Below are 16,725 nucleotides of genomic sequence, written 5' to 3'. Positions count from 1 at the left end.
AGGCAGGGATCCCTCCGGGCTGTGCTCAGAGGGGACCAGATGGGATGCTAGGGATCCAACTAGCCACGTGCCAGGCAAGTGCCCTCCCCGCTGTACCTCAGTCCTCTTTGTCTTTTAGGGTCCCCTGTTTCTTGGCCTCTTTCCCCCTAGGAAGAGGATAGAGTGGATCCTGAGGGCCACCGCCCCCCTCCAGCCTCCTGGGCAGTGCCTTCTGCCCAGACCCCACTTCCGGCTTTAGCTTTTGCGGTGGGGGGCTTTAGCTTTTGCAGTCCACCAGTTTTTCAGAGATTTTGAGATCGCTTCCCAGACCACTAAGTTTCCCACAGATCTGAGTATCACACTTGATTCTTTCCCCTCTGTTGACATCCGTGGAGGGCGGGTGTGCACTGCCCCCCCCCCCAGGCTCTCCCCGGGTGCTGCTGGAGACGCGGAGCAAAGCCAGAGCATCCTACAGCTGCTCCTGCTCCCCCCACCCCGCCCCCGCCCAGCGGGGACCTCGCGGGCAGACGGCGATGCGGACTGTGACGCTTCCGCTGCAGCCTAGATTCCAAGCTCACAGCGCAGCCCCGGGAGTCCCAACAGTCAGAAAGGGGTATCTCTGCCGGTGACCCTCATTGTCTCTCCTAAATCTCTGCTATCCACACCTTTTAAACCGCCAGTGTATCTATATACCTATATATTTTGAAAAGCTAGTTCGGAGAATAGTTTGTGGAGAGGGAATACTCCATAACTTTTTCTTTGTTTTGTTGGGGTTTTGTGGCACACCCGGCAGTGCTCAGGGCTTCCTCTTGACTCTGATCATTATGGGATGCTCAGGGGACCATATGTGGTGTCTGGGATTGGACCTGGGTCAGCGTATGCAAGACAAATACACTGCCTGCTGTACTATCTCTTTCTGTCCCTAGCCTTTTTTTTTTTTTTTTGGTTAGAATCTGCTCAGGCTCTTTTAAAAAATTTGTTTCTTTGTCGACATATGGCAGTGCTCAGGGATTACTCCTGGCTTTGCACTCAGGGATCACTCCTGATGGGCTCAGATGGCCACATGTGGTACCAGGAATCAAACCCTGGTCAGGTGCATGCATGGCAGGCTCACTACCCACTGTACTATCATTCTGGCCCCTCTGCTCAGGCTCTTATGTTAGTCTTATAGTATGGATTTTATTAGTTTTATTTTTCTTTAAGAAAAGTTTTGTTCAGAGAAATTTATTTAGAGAAATGTGAGAAGAAAGACAAATAAAGGACATGTGAGACATGTTCAAGAGAGAACATGGGCTTCTCTGGAGGAGTAAACAGCCAGATTTTAGTATTTCATGTCTGGAGCTGGTTTAACTACTGGTTTCACTTCAGAGAACATATCTTTTTTTTTTCTTTTTGGGTCACACCTGGTGATGTATAGGGGTTACTCCTGGCTCATGAGCTCAGGAATTACTCCTGGCGGTGCTCAGGGGACTGTATGGGCAAACGCCCTCCTTGCTGGACTATCGCTCCGGCCCCCTTGTAAAGTGTTGATGAAGGAAGTTACCTCACCTCTACACCACCGGAGTGTCCAAGCCCCTGGCCAGTATCCCTCCAGTCTACCTCCTCCATCTTCCCCACCCTCCTATTATGCCCTTCCTTGACATTTCCATTTCTGTAACCTGGGACCAAGGGTTTGTCCACATCTGATGCCTTCTGTTCTCTAGACAAGTTACTCGATGCACCACAGATATGTGAGAACTTGCAGTTTTTGTCCCTCTCCTTCTGACTTAACACAAAGCCCTCCAGGTCCATCCAAATTGCAGCAGATTGCATGAGTCCATGCTTCCCTGTGACTATTAATATTCCACTGTGTATACCATACCTTCTTTATTCGTTCATTTCTCCTGGACATTTGGGTTTCTTTTCGTATGTTTGTTTATATTTGGGCTCAGGGCATCCTGGCTCCTGCAGGGCTCGGGATCTAACCCGGGCCGGCAGCATGCAAGGCAAGCACCCTGTAGGCTGGACCACTGTGATAGCAAGAGTGGAAGGGTGGAGCATCAGGTCACTTACTTGGTCACTTCCAATCTTGCGCATGGAACAGGCTGCCAATCAGAACAGATCATAGGACAGCTCTGGGGTGGAATACAGCAGCAGATAAGAGGAACCCACAACCCCATCTCTGGCTCTCTTTGGCCCCTTCTTCCTGGGCCAGCATCTCTCTCTCCCTCCCTCCCTCCCTCTCTCCCTCTCTCTCTCTCTTCCTCCCTCCCTCCCTCTTCCTCCCTCTTCCCCCCCCCTCTCTCTCTCCAGGCTGGGCTCAGACACCCAGCAAAGGGCAGGCTGAGGCAAGGCTCAGACGCCGAGTCGTGATAAGGCGCTGAGTGCATCGTCTCACCCAGGCACACGTGTCAGTGGCCAGGGACTAGGAAAGCCAGGAGAGAATGACAGGAACTGCTGGGGTATAGCTGGGAGGCCCAGCGACAGGTATAGGGCATAAAGGTCTTGCTCACGCACACATGGCCACGGCCGGAGACTGGGGAAAGCACACACAGGACAGAGAGAGCCACACAGGGATAGGACCTGGCGGGTGTCCACATGAGGCTAGTCGACTGCATGGGACAAGATAGGATGGCTGCTGGTGGGACAGGGCAGCGTCAGGGGCAGAACTAGTGACATCGTCCATAGGTAAAGTAGAGGCCTGGATATCTGGGGACAGACCCAGACCCATCTACTTTATCTGTACAATAAACTCTTTTTCTTTTTCTTTTTGGATCACACCAGGCGATGCAGAGGGGTAACTCCTGTCTCATGCACTCAGGAATTACTCCTGGCGGTGCTCAGGAGACCATATGGGATGCTGGGAATCAAACCCGGGTTGGCCATGTGCAAGGCAAACGCCCTAATAGACTCTTAATCTTCTGAATTTTGTGTGCAAGTCTTTCATATAATTCTCAAGAACCCACCAGTGCAGAAAAATCTTCTTTCAGGGTAACACTATCGCTCTGGCGATACATTCGGGGTATTCCTATGTGTGGCTATTGTACTAAGCACTGAAATAAACATAGCTGTGCACATACCATTTTGAATTAGTGTTTTTATGTTTCGGGGGGCAGATGCCAAGAGGTGGAACTGCTGGATCAGAATCGAGAGCCAAGAACATCGTGGCAGAAATCATAGTATGGAAATTATTCCCATCAGACTTGGAGTAGGAAAACATAATTCTAAAGCCAACACAGCTGCGCAGAGACGATAAGGTAAACATCTGCTCGGAACGGAGCCAAGTTTAGAGGGAGACTTAAAGAAAGGAGGAAGAGAAAATGGAACCGGGTTCCATTTCCAGCCATAGCTGAAGCACATGTTTGTTTCAGCTTGATCACAACTGGTTCTCAGTCCAGCAGAAAGTATCCCCAGTAATACAGCAGGTAAGACCAAAAACCAATCAACCCAACCTTTGTTTTACCTCACCGTGAGAGTAACGTGGTAAGGGCAAAAAACTCTGGGTTTGTTGTTGTTGTTTTGCTTTTTGGATCACACCTGGTGATGCTCAGGCATTAAGTCCTGGCTCTGCACTCAGGAATCACTCCTGGCGGTGCATGGGGGGTCAGATGGGATGCTGGGGATCAAACCCAGGTCAGCTGCATGCAAGGCAAACGCCCTACTCGCTGTGCTATCACTCTGGCCCCAAGGGCAGAACATTTTTTAAAATCTCTTTATCCACTTATATGCCCGCCCCGGCTTGGTTCAGCAGCTTTTTGCTAGAACCACTGAGCTGAGTGGCCTGATTCTGAGAGCCAGTTGGCATTCCAGACCCTTTCAAGAACCAACAAACACAGCCCTCACCTGCCACTGCTGCAGCTCTGCTTCCTTGCAGGAGCCCCGGAAATTTTTTCCCGAAAGTGAGTTCCCAGAAGGGGCAGCATCCTTGTGGGCAGCCCTGCCCCTCTGGCAGGCAGGTACTGCTGGGGACCCACATTTTGAATCTGTAACACTGTGAAAATTCTATTGTGAAAAATTCATCAGTTTTCCATTCTCAGGGACTGGAGCGATAGCGCAGCGAGTAGGGCATTGCATGCGGCCCACCCAGATTCAATTCCTCCGCCCCTCTCGGAGAGCCCGGCAAGCTACCGAGAGTATCCCACCCACACGGCAGAGCCTGGAAAGCTACCCGTGGCGTATTCGATATGCCCAAAACAGTAATAACAAGTCTCACAATGGAGATGTTACTGGTGCCCACTTGAGCAAATCGATGAGCAACAGGATGACAGTGACAGTGACAGTTCCATTCTCAGAGTATGCTTTCTGTGACTTTTCTACTACCAAAAGTTTCAGCGGAGAGCTAAGTCAAGGGGCTGGAGCTATTTAGGAGACTCAGCGCCATGGTGACCTAGGGAATGACTCACAGCACTGCAAGGTGTGGCCCCAAAGCAAAAACAAATTAAGTCAAAGTTTCAAACATCCTGGGGCCGGACCAATAGTACAGAGGGTAGAATATTTGCCTTGCACATGGCCAATTGGGGTTCGATGCCCACATCACATATGTGTCCCCAGTACCTCCAGGAGTAATTCCTAGTGCAGAGCCAGGAGTTAATTCCTTAGTATCGTTGAGTGTAACCCCAAAACAAACAAATAAAAAAGATCACAAAAATCAGAAGGAACATCTCAGAGAGTAAGGAGGTGAAGCTACAAAAAGAAGGGCAGAGTGATGTCCAGGCAGGAAGCCGGCCCCAAGGAGTTCTTGGCTGAGGGAGTGTGCACAAATCACCAATAGAAATAGGGGGAAAACATGGGGCTGGAGTGATAGCACAACAGTGGGGCGTTTGCCTTGCATGCAGCCGACCCAGGTTCGATTCCCAGCATCCCATATGGTCCTCTGAGCACCGCCAGGAGTAATTCTTGAGTGCATGATTCAAGAGTTTTTCCCCTGTGCATCGACGGGTGTAACCCCCCAAAAACAAGCCAAACAGAAACGGGGAAAACAGTTGCTATAGCACAAAGTCAGTGGATCATGGGGGTCTTCGAAATTTTAATTCTCTTCCTTCAAAGACTGTAACATCCTTTTGGGTAAAGAAGCAGCAAGTGACAAGTCCAGGTCTCTGATTCCAGAAACTATGTTTATGCCACCAGCCCATAGCTGTCTTGCTATTTTTATACAGTGATTATAAAGAGGAAATTAAACCCTCTGGGGCTGGAGAGATAGAACAGGAAGTAAGGCTCTTACCAACCAGGGTTCCATCCCTGGCACTACAGATGAGTAGTGCCAGGAGTGTGCCCTGAGCACCATGGGTGTGAAAGAGGAGGAAGAGGAAAAGGAAGGAGGAAGAAGGAAAATGAGAAGGAGAAGGGGGATGAGGAGATAAATTCCTCTGCCACACTTTATTCTTTGTCTTTAATATAAAATATTAAATGTGGGGCTACTCTCCGAACTTAGTTACTAAAATACTAAAATACAGAAACCCAAAACTGAGAGGCCGCTAAGTGTGGTCACTCGACCTCATACCTCTTCATCCTCAGCAATGGAAAACAAATTATCTAATGCTTCCTTTTCAGCAGGTCTGACTTTAGGGGAGAGACTCTCCAAACAATAATAGTGAGTTTTGTTGAAATATTGTATGCAATCAAAGTGAAAGTAAAGTGAAATTTATTAGTTACACAGGCGGTGGGGGGCTTAGGGTGGGTTAGGGGCGTGGGGGGGGTTAGGGGTGTGAGGGGGTGGGTGGAGCTATACTGGGATTCTTGGTGGTGGAATATGAGCACTGGTGAAGGGATGGGTATCCGAGCATTGTATAATTGAGATTTAAACCTGAAAACTTTGTAACTTTCCACATGGTGACTCAATAAAAAATTAAAAAATAAATAAATAAATGTGGGGCTAGAGTAGAAGTACAGCAGATAAGGTGTGTGCCTTGCATGCACCAGACCTGGATTGGATCCCCGGCACCCCATGCAGTCCCCCGGGCACCACCGGGAGTAATTCCTGAGTGCAGAGCTAGGAGTGACCTCTGAACATGCCAGAGTGTGACCCAAAAATTAAAACAACAACAATAATAATAAATACACATAGGGGCTGGAGGGAGAACACAGCAGGTTAGGTGCTTGGAGAACCAAGCAAATCTCCGGCATTCCACAAGCTTTCCTATGCACCGCCTGAAGTAATTTTTGAGTGCAGAACCAGGAGTAACCCTTGAGTATCTCTGGGTGTGGCCAAGAAACAAAAAAAATACAACATATATGTTACTTTGAAGAATTGCTGATTTATGTGGAATTACTCCTCCCCTTTGACAACTCAACTGTCCTTCCAACGATTTCTCTGTATTCCACACTCTCACTTGGCACATTCCCATATAAAACTTTTAAAAACTTATTTTGGTAACTGTTTTCACTTGTATCTTACTTGTCTGTTTCTTCACTTGATTGTTTCCATTCTGGAGAAGCCTGTGTTCTCTCTTGAACACATATTTCTACCTTTCTGGCCCCTCACATTTTCCTAAGTAAGTTTCAATAAAAATTTTCTTGCTTCACCAAAAATAAATAAGGTTTATCTTGGTTTATTGGATCACACCTGACCTGACCATCCTAGGATTCAGGGCTTAGTCCTTGCTCAGCACTTAGGATCAGTCCTGGCAGGGATTGTGGGACCATATGGGGACTAAACCCGGCTGGTCACGTGCAAACAAGCATTCTACCTGCTGAAGTATTTCTTGGCCCCTTCCATATAAAATGTTGATTTGGCTTAGAGGAAAATATATTTTTACAAATATGTGTATACACATACACATATGCATACAAGGCTCAACCTTTAACATGTTAGTAATCTTTTATAAAAGGGCCTTAAGGCCCCTGGGTGAAATACTACAATCTTCAGACACTTTCCTCTAAGGGAAGGTTTTTGGGGCATTTTCAGCAGTTTATTCATAACAAGCAATACAAAATAAATTATTTTGGTTCTGCTTTGGGGCAGGGGTTGGGGATCGGGATGGAAGCATCCGAAATATGGTGGTGGGAAGATGTACTGGTGGTGGGATTGGTGTTCAAATATTAAATGTAATCAAATATGGGGCCGGAGCGATAGCACAGTGGGTAGGGCGTTTGCCTTGCACGCGGCCGACCCGGGTTCGATCCCCGGCATCCCATATGGTCCCCCAAGCACCGCCAGGAGTAATTCTTGAGTGCAAAGCCAGGAGTAACCCCTGAGCATCGCTGGGTGTGACCCAAAAAGCAAAAAAAAAAAAAGTAATCAAATATTGTTAACTACCTTATAAAAATAAATAAATAAAATGTTGAATTGGGGGCTGGAGAAAGAGTACAGGAGGTACTTGCCTGCAGCCAGCCCCAGTTACATTTCCAGCACGAAATATGGTCCCTTGAGTACCACTAGGGCTGATCTCTGAGCACAGAGCCTGCAGTAAATCCCAGCTGGTGTTCCAAATAAAAACAAAAACAAATATTTGGGAGGGCAATTCAATCAGCTTAATCAATGGCTGAATAAATAGCAGTGCTCCTACATTTATATATATATATATATATATATATATAGGGGCTGGAGCAATAGTACAGCGGGTAAAGGCGTTTGCCTTGCACGCGGCCAACCCGGGTTCGATTCCCAGCATCCCATATGGTCCTCTGAGGAGTGACAGAGGTGATTCCTGAGTGCAGAGCCAGGAGTAACCCCTGTGCATTGCCAGGTGTGACCCCCCAAAAAAGCAAAAAAAAAAAATATATATATATATATATATATATATGGGAGGGACTTGAAACTAACACTTCACAGACTGTTAACATGGTTTGTTTCCCAGGACACACTTTTTCTCCCTAACTAAATGTTCAGGAACTCAAGAGATAGCATAATGTGCTCTGCATGTAGGATGGTTGGGTTCGATCCCTGACACCACATGGTCCCCCCAGCATAGAGCTTTGTAGGTGGTCCAAAAAAAAAAAAAAAGAAGAAAAAGTTTAAGAATTTTCACTTTGCTATCGCTACACTCTACAGGACTGGAGCAACAGCACAGTGGGCAGGGCGTTTGCCTTGCACGCGGCCGACCCGGGTTCAATTCCACCATCCCTCTTGAAAAGCCCAGCAAGCTACCGAGATATCCCGCCTGCACAGCAGAGCCTGGGAAGCTCCCCGTGGCGTATTCAATTTGCCAAAAACAGTAACAACAAGTCTCACAATGGAGACGTTACTGGTGCCCGCTCGAGCAAATCGATGAACAATGAGAGGACAGTGCTACAGTGCTACAGAATAATCACATTTCAGATGTGATTACAGATGAGTCCCTAAGTCTCGAGGCTCTCAGAGGTTTGCTATAGGCCACAGCTTGCAGGTGCCTGAGTGACCCACACTGCACCCCAGGACATCCTTGCACCAGGACAGGACCCCAGCTGGGCGCAGGGCACAGATGCTGCCACTAGATGGCACCAGAGCCCTGCTCCTTTTCCAAGTCTAGGTAACCCAATGGAAATGCTCCAAAGGTTTCCTGTCCCAACTGTAGTGGCTCATCACACACCCTGTTGCCAATAGGATCTGCCCAAAGTCTGGGGCCTGGAACAGAAGTGGGGAAGAGTACTAGCTGATTGGTCATCCACTCAGTTAGGACTTTAACATCACTCTACCTGACACGGATGGTTCTCGGGGCTCTCTGAATCAGGACAGTTGACAGGAACTTTGCCAAACTCAGTGCAAATATTTAAGAGAAGGGAGGCCTGGGTTTTGTAAAAATCCTGATATGATCAAAAATTTAAAAATCCAAGATATGACCCTGGAACCAGCATCTCAGCTGCCACGTGCCCAGTACAATAGACAGAATTTTCATGTGTCCCAGCCAGTAGCTTCTGACTGCAAATGCAGCAAACATGAGTCCACCTGCTACTTTTCCTGGGTGCAGAGCCAGGAGTAACCCCTGTGCATCGCCGGGTGTGACCCAAAAAGCAACAAACAAAAAACTCAGGTTGACCATGTGCAACACCTGTTGTACTGTCTCTGGCCCCCCGAAAAAAGCAAGATTTTCTTAAATTTATATATTCAGATCCTCAAAGCATTTTGATGACTTATTGTATACCGAGATGACCCTTAACCCATTTAGTGATTAGACAAGGCACTCCACACCTGTATCCTGTTATTATCCCACCCACACAGCTTGGAGAATTTAGTAAAACATCATCTGAGGCTGCAAATGCATCCCTTTTCTTTATTTTAGGCTGTGCACAGGACTTACTCCTGGCTCTGCACTCAGGGATCACTCCCGGCAAGGTTCAGGTACTATATAGGGAACCAGTGATCAAATCCAGGTCGACTGCGTGCAAGGCAAGCCCTCTCCCACACTGTATTATCTCTCAAGCCCCAAGTTTGCACTTTTAAGATTTATTTTTTTCTCTTCACTTATTTAATTTCTCTGCCTCCTACCTTTCCTTTTTTTGTTTTTGTTTTGAGTCCACATCCAGCTGGGCCCAGGAATTTTCCTGGCTCTGTGCTCAGGAATCACTCTTTTTTTTTTTTTTTTTTTTTTGCTTTTTGAGTCACATCCAGCGATGCACAGGGGTCACTCCCAGCTCTGCACTCAGGAATTACCCCTGGCGGTGCTCAGGAGACCATAGGGGATGCTGGGAATCGAACCTGGATCAGCTGCGTGCAAGGCAATCGCCCTACCCGTTGTGCTATTGCTCCAGCCCCAGGAATCACTCTTGACAGTGCTCAGGGGACCATATGATATGCTGGGATCAAACCTGGGTTGACCGCATGCAAGGCAAGGGCCCTTCCCGCTGTACTATCTCTCCGGTCTATCTTTCCTATTTTTTTCTTTCAATTTTTACTTAGGCACTATGATCATACTGCTACTAATAAAGTTTCAGGTATGCAATGTTCCAACGCCATAACCACCAGTATCAGTGTCCCTCCACCAATGTCTCAAAATAAACTCACCAACCAAAGAAGAGAGAATACTTGCACAAAATTTGTCAGATAAAGGGCCAACATCCAGAACACAGAAATCAATCACAAAGCTCAGCAAACAAAGAAATGAGTGACTCCATCAAAAAATGGGACAGGAAATGAGCAGCCATTTCCATGAAAGGCCATTCAGACAGCTAGTCAGCATGTAAAAGTGTTCATCATGTTATTATTAGGGAAGTGCAGATCAAAGGATAAGATACCATCCTTGGGCTAGTGATAATGGCATATATTAAAAAGACTGTCTCCACTGGCCATGCAAAGGGAAGCCAAGACAAACAAATGGCATACATCAAACTCAGAAGCTTCTGAATCACAAGAGAAACAAAGAAGAGAGACAGAAGACATCCTGCAGACTGGGAGAGGATATGTGCCCACCATCCGTCAGATAATATTTGGTTAACATTCAAATAGATAAAGTGCTGGTAGAAAACAGCCCCTCAGAAAATGGCACAGAGAAATGAAGAGAAACCTCCTCGAAGACATACAGATGGCCCAAATGGCATTGAAAAATACTCTATATCACTTATCGCCAGGGAGATGCAAAACGAAACACCAAGATGTAATCTCACACCTGTATGACACACAGCACAAAGAATGAAAACAACCAGTGCTGGCATGCATGTGGGGAAAAAAGGGCCCTCATGCACTGCATTTGCCTTGCATGTGACTGACCCAGACTCAATCCCCAGCATCCCAGATGGTCCTCAGAGCACTGCCAGAAGTAATTCCTGAGTACAAAGACAGTGGTAACCCCTGGATATCGCAGTGTGGCAAAAAAAAAAAAAAAAAAAAAAATCAATGGGATAAAATGACAATGATCGAATGGGAGATTAATAAATTATCTATTTACATGGGGTTTGAAAAGACAAACCAATGTTATCCTACATTTGATATCCAAAAAATAAGGAACGCACACAATTCTAGTTTTTGGTTTTGGGTCATACCTGGCAATGCTCAGGGGTTACTCCTACTCCTGGCACTGTACTCAGGAATTACTCCTGGCAGTGCTCAGGGGACCAGAGATAACAAGGATTGAACCCTGGTCAACCACGTGTAAGGCAATGGCCCTACCTGCTGTATGATCTCTCCAGACCCAGGAATACATACAAATCTAGCTAAAGTAATCCCATGGGAGGCAGTGGGGGAGGGGGCAGCAAATCGGGTGATGCTCAGGGATTATTCCTGGCTCTGCACTCAGGAATCATTTATGGAGTGGCAGTGCTCAGGGGATCATGTGTGGTGCTCGGAATCCAACCCAGGTTGGCTGCGTGTAAGGCAAGCATCCTACCCTTTGTACTATCTTTCTGGCCCCAAATAATCCAATTTAAACAGGAGCAAAGAACCTGCACAGACATTTTCCCATGCATCCAAACGCCAAATATATGAGAAAGTATTCAATACCCATAATCAAGGAAATACAAATCAAAACCATAAATGAGCTACAACCTCACACCTATTCAGGAAGGTTAGTAATAAGAATAAAGAAGTGTTAGAGGGGCTGGAATGATAGTACAGCATGTAGGGTGTTTGCTATGCACGAGGCCAACCCAGGTTCGATTCCCAGCATTCCATATGGTCCCCTGAGCACCACCAGGAGGGAGTAATTCCTGAATGCAGAACCCTGTTTATCACCAGGTGTGACCCAAAAAGCAAAAATAATAAAGTGTTAGAAAGGGCACGAAGAAAAGTGAATCCTTGAGTACCCTAGGTGAGAACATAAATCAGAATAGCCATTATGGAAAAGAATATGGCAATTTCTCTAAAAAATTTAAAATATTCCTTTTTTCAGGCAGGAACTATGGAGGGTGAAGAAAAGGTTTTTTTCTGAGCCAGAAACTCTAAAGGAAAAGCAGAGGAATTTTGCTAAGCAGATCACCTATCAGAGAAAGAAGTTTGCCCAAAAGAAGCTTCATAAAGGAGAAAAACTAACTATGAAATATCTAAACACTCTTGCTAGGAATCAACGTACAGAATAGATTTGAATGGCATGTCATCAGGATCAAAGGTATTAATGGTGTGAGTCCCAAGGTGCAGAAGGTGTTGCAGTTTCTCCGCCTGTACCACGTCTTCAGTGGCACTTTTGCTAAGCCCAGCAGACCCTCAGTGTACACACTGGGAGGTGAGAAATCCTATCTTGCATGTGGCACCTAAACCTGAAGCCAGTAAATGAACTGATTAACAAGCACTGTTGTAGCAAAACCCACAAAAGGCAAGTTGTCCTAACAGATCACGCATTGCTTGTTTGATCTCTTGGTAAATCCGACATCTGCATGGAGGATTGACTCATGGAACCTATACTGATGAAAATGTTTAACTTCTGGCCCTTCAAATGATCTTTTCCATGAGGCTGAGTGAGGAAAAAAACACCTGTTTCATCTAAAGTGGGGCTGGAGATGCTAGTGATGGCAACAGGGAAGAGCAGATTTAATTGAAGAACTGAATTGACCATATTTTTGTATCTGGTCAGTCAATAAATGGCTTAAAAAAAATGGTGCTGGAGCAATAGTACAGCGGGTAGGGTGTTTGCTTTGCACAGGGGCTGACCCGGGTTTGATTTCCAGCATCCCGTATGGTCCCCCGAGCACCACCAGGAATGATTCCTGAGTGCAGAGCCAGGAGTCAGCCCTGAGCATTGCCGGGTGTGACCCAAAAAGCAAAAAAAAAAAAAAAAAAAAATCCTATACTGGGGCCAAAGAGATGATACACAAGGGTAAGTCACTTGCCTTGCACAGTTTGACCTTGGTCAATCCTTAAACACCTCCAGGAGTCATCCCTGAGTGCAGAGCTAAAAGTCTCTAAATATTACCAGGTGTGGCCCCAAAACGAAAACTCCACGACACAGCTGACTCACTTTTGGGCATATATCCAAAGGAAAACACAGTCTCAGAGAACTTATGTTCAGGGGAGAGAACTCACAGGGCTACGCCCACGTATGTGACAGGTCCAGGTCCAATCCCTGGCATCTCATTGACATCTTGAGCACTGCCAGAAGCAGCCCCGAGTTATCCAAAGCCACAAAGGACCCTCCCCTGCTAAGAGCTATTATTTTCATGTTTACTGCTGCATTCATCTTTTTAGACCACATGCGGTGACACTTGGGGGTTACTCCTGGCTCTCTACTCAGAAATGAGTAGAGAAGGTTAGTAATAAGAATAAAGAAGTGTTAGAGGGGCTGGAATGATAGTACAGCATATAGGGTGTTTGCTATGCAACGCCCTACATGCTGGTAGTTATGCAGGGGACCGTATGGGATGCTTAGGGTCAAACATGGGTTGACCACCTGCATGCACCCTATCTGCTGTAGTATCTCTCTAGCCTCTATAGCATTATTCACAGTAGGTTAAATATGAAACTGGCCATCAAAGATGAATAAAATGTGATATGCAATTATATGTGTAATATACTTATAGCACATATATATTTATAATACATTATCTTCCTTACATGTGGATTCTAATAAAAGGTAAATCCCTAGAAAAATTTAGTGGCTGAGGGAGGTAATAAAATTTTGGGTTAAAAAATGCTTGGAATATGGGGCTGGAGTGATAGCATAGCGGGTAGGGCGTTTGCCTTGCACGCGGCCGACCCGGGTTCAAATCCCAGCATCCCATATGGTCCCCTGAGCACCGCCGGGGGTGATTCCTGAGTGCAGAGCCAGGAGTAACCCCTGTGCATCGCCAGGTGTGACCCAAAAACCAAAAAAAAAAAAAAAATGCTTGGAATAATCTGAGTAACAATCCCTCTTCCCTCCAAATCAAAACAAAACCCCTGAGGCTGGATAGTACAGGAAAAAGCTTACTTGCTCAGCTGACCCTGGTTTCATCCCCAGCACCACACATGATCACCTGAGCACTACCAAAAGTGAGCCGAACACAGAGCCTAGCACCGCTGCATACGGCCCACGAAACTCCCAAAACTCCTTGATAAAGTTCTGAAGTAGACAGAATGGTTAGTATAGTTAGCATATTGTACAGGTGGAACTTACGGGGATTCTTCACCACACACACAAAATAAGGTGAAATAATGTATAATTTATAGTAATTATAATGTGCATTATCAACATTTATAATGTATATTGATGTTAAAAAAAAATCACTTGTTGGGCCAGAGATAGTACAGTGAATAGGTTTGCTTGTCTTGCACGTGGAAGACGTGATTTTGATCCCCAGTATCCTATATGGTCCCCTAAACAGTGTGATTCCTGAGTGCAGGACCAGCAGTAGCCCCTGAGCATGGCGAGGTATGGTCCCCTGTCAATCATTTGTCATAAATATACCCGATTTTTGTTGTTCTGGGATCAAACCTAAAGCATGTGCTCCTTTAAGCATCTTCCTGACCCAATACATACGGTTATCTGCTTGTAAATCATATCTCAGTAAGGCTGGAGATAAGATTCTGTGCTCTCCATTAGCCACGAAACACTAAGCAGATTCTTTAAGGAGGGAAAGAGAAATAATTAACCTAGAGGACTGTAAGGAGCCAAGGAGAACACTTTACAGAGCTCAATGGGTCTAAGCTGTTTGCAAAAATGAAACAAGCAGGGCGAGTGACTACAGTGGGGAAGGAGCTTGCCCTGAGCCTGGCTATCCTGGGTTTGATCCCCCGCACTCCTATAGGTCTCCGAATTCCAGCCAAGAATAATCCCTGCGCTGTCAGGAATAAGCCCTGAACACTGCAAAACAAACCAAAAACAAAAACAAAATAAAAAATGAAACTAAAAGCAGAGAAGATAAGGGAGGTGATTCTATCTTGAGAGATCTAACTATTCAGAGAAAAAGAAAGTCTCTATTTCTCAAGATGCTGAGGTAGTTCCCAGATTAAGGCACTTGCCTTTTTACATGATTTACCCCAGTTCAATCCCTAGCATCACATATGGTACCACGACTTAGTGCCTCGGAAAATAAAAATTGCTATTTCTCTGAAGTTGAGTTTTTACTTTCTACTAGAGCCCTTCTTAAGAGGAAACTGTAATTAAAGAATGGACGCTACTGAACAGTCCTAGTAGAGACAATTGGTACGTAATAGTGAGTCCCAATTAATAGGCAATGCAATGGGAGCTTGAAAACCACCACAGAAGAGTGGAGGAATCAGTCGTTGCCGGGATCATATGTTCTTCAAGTGAGTTGGACAAGCAAATGCCTGTATTACTGAAGAAATATGCTCAACCTCCAAGAACTAGGCTTGTTACTCTGGGTAAACTGAGTCAGGTCCTGAGTGTTTTTTTTTTTTTAAAGCCCTCTAAAGATACCTATTCTACAGGAAACAGAAGACCAACTTAGTTCAGTCCATTTCTGGCAGGTAAGTCCTAGGATTCCAGTGGGATCTGGATGTTCACTGATCACAGGCTGCCGCATGCCAGGACACACTGAACCCCCAGGTTATCAAGCTCCAGGCTGGAGCACCTCTTCTCCGATTTTCCTTCAACCAACCAGGCAGCAAATGCTGAAGCATTTGAGTCTTTTTGTTTTTTGAGTCATACCCGGCAATGTAAGAGGTTACTACTGGTGGTGCTCAAGGGACCATATGGGATGCAGGGAATTGAACCCAGGTCAGCAACGTACAAGGAAGCATCTTACCCACCGCACTACCTCTCCAGCCCAGGGTTCAAGCATTCGAGCCTCGTATCAAAAACAAGGCCTTAGTACCCCTATTGTACTTGTTTCCAGAATGTCGTGTAGCTGGGCTGGAGTGATAGTACAGTGGGTAAGGTCCTTGCCTTGCACACCACTGACCCAGGATAAATCTCTTTCCCTGAGCACTGCCAGGAGTGATCCCTGAGTGCAGATGCAGGAGTAACCCCTGAGCATGAGATGGGTAACACCACTCCACCACCAAAAACTAAAAAAAAAAAAAAAAAAAAAAAAGGTGGTGTAATGTAAAGAAAAATTTATGGACTGTTCTAGAGTATCTTTTTGGTTTGGGGTCCCAACGTTAATGCTCAGGAATTACTCCTGGTGGGATACTGGGGATCAAACCAAGGCAAGCACTCTACCCATAGTATTCTCCGACCCCAGAATACCCCTTAAAATGGGTGTCTGGGAGGAGGGATATATATTTGATTTATCCAAAGAGCGAAAGTACAGTGGGTAGGACATTTACCTTGCACACCACCAACCTGGGTTCGATTCCTAACATCCCATATGGTCCCCCAAGCGCTGCCAGGAATAACCTCTGAGCACTGCCAGATGCAACTCATAAAGAGAGAAAAAAAAAAAAGGGCACAGAATGTGAAACTAAGAATAGATCTTTGCCCAAAGAATCATGCTATCATGTATGTAGTAATACACACCTGTATTTCCAAATGTTTTTCACAAGTGTGCCCACTGCAGTATCCTCTGACTGGCATGTAAGATCAAGAGTTAGAGAAGTCTCAAGTGCAGGTATCACTCACTGCCCCTCCACCCAGCAGATACCAAGGCCGACCACCGTTCAGTAAGCCCAGGGATATACAGTAGGGTGCTACTAAGACCCTCTGCCTGGCCCAGGTCTCAAACACCAACTCTCATCCAGGCCTCAGGTGGGCGCATCCTCTAGCTGAGCAGTTCAGGACAGAGGCTCATCAACCCGATGTTGATATGCTGACACTGCCTTGATTAGGGCTCCTTATTGGTCAAATTCAACAGCAAGTGTGTTTCCCCTGGTCAGCCCACATGGGCATCTCAAAAATAAACAAACAAAGCCAACCACTTTCTCCATGTCTTAAGTCTGGAAGGTTCCTGAGAAGTCTTCAATGTGAGTTGCCCAGTCTAGTTTTAAAGATGAGAAAAACACTGACAGTAAGCTCAAAGATTTAATCTGACTTTCCTAAGGCTATGGCC

Source organism: Sorex araneus, chromosome 9, assembly GCF_027595985.1.
Source record: "Sorex araneus isolate mSorAra2 chromosome 9, mSorAra2.pri, whole genome shotgun sequence".
Taxonomy (NCBI): Eukaryota; Metazoa; Chordata; class Mammalia; order Eulipotyphla; family Soricidae; genus Sorex; species Sorex araneus.
This window is presented reverse-complemented; position numbering follows the sequence as displayed.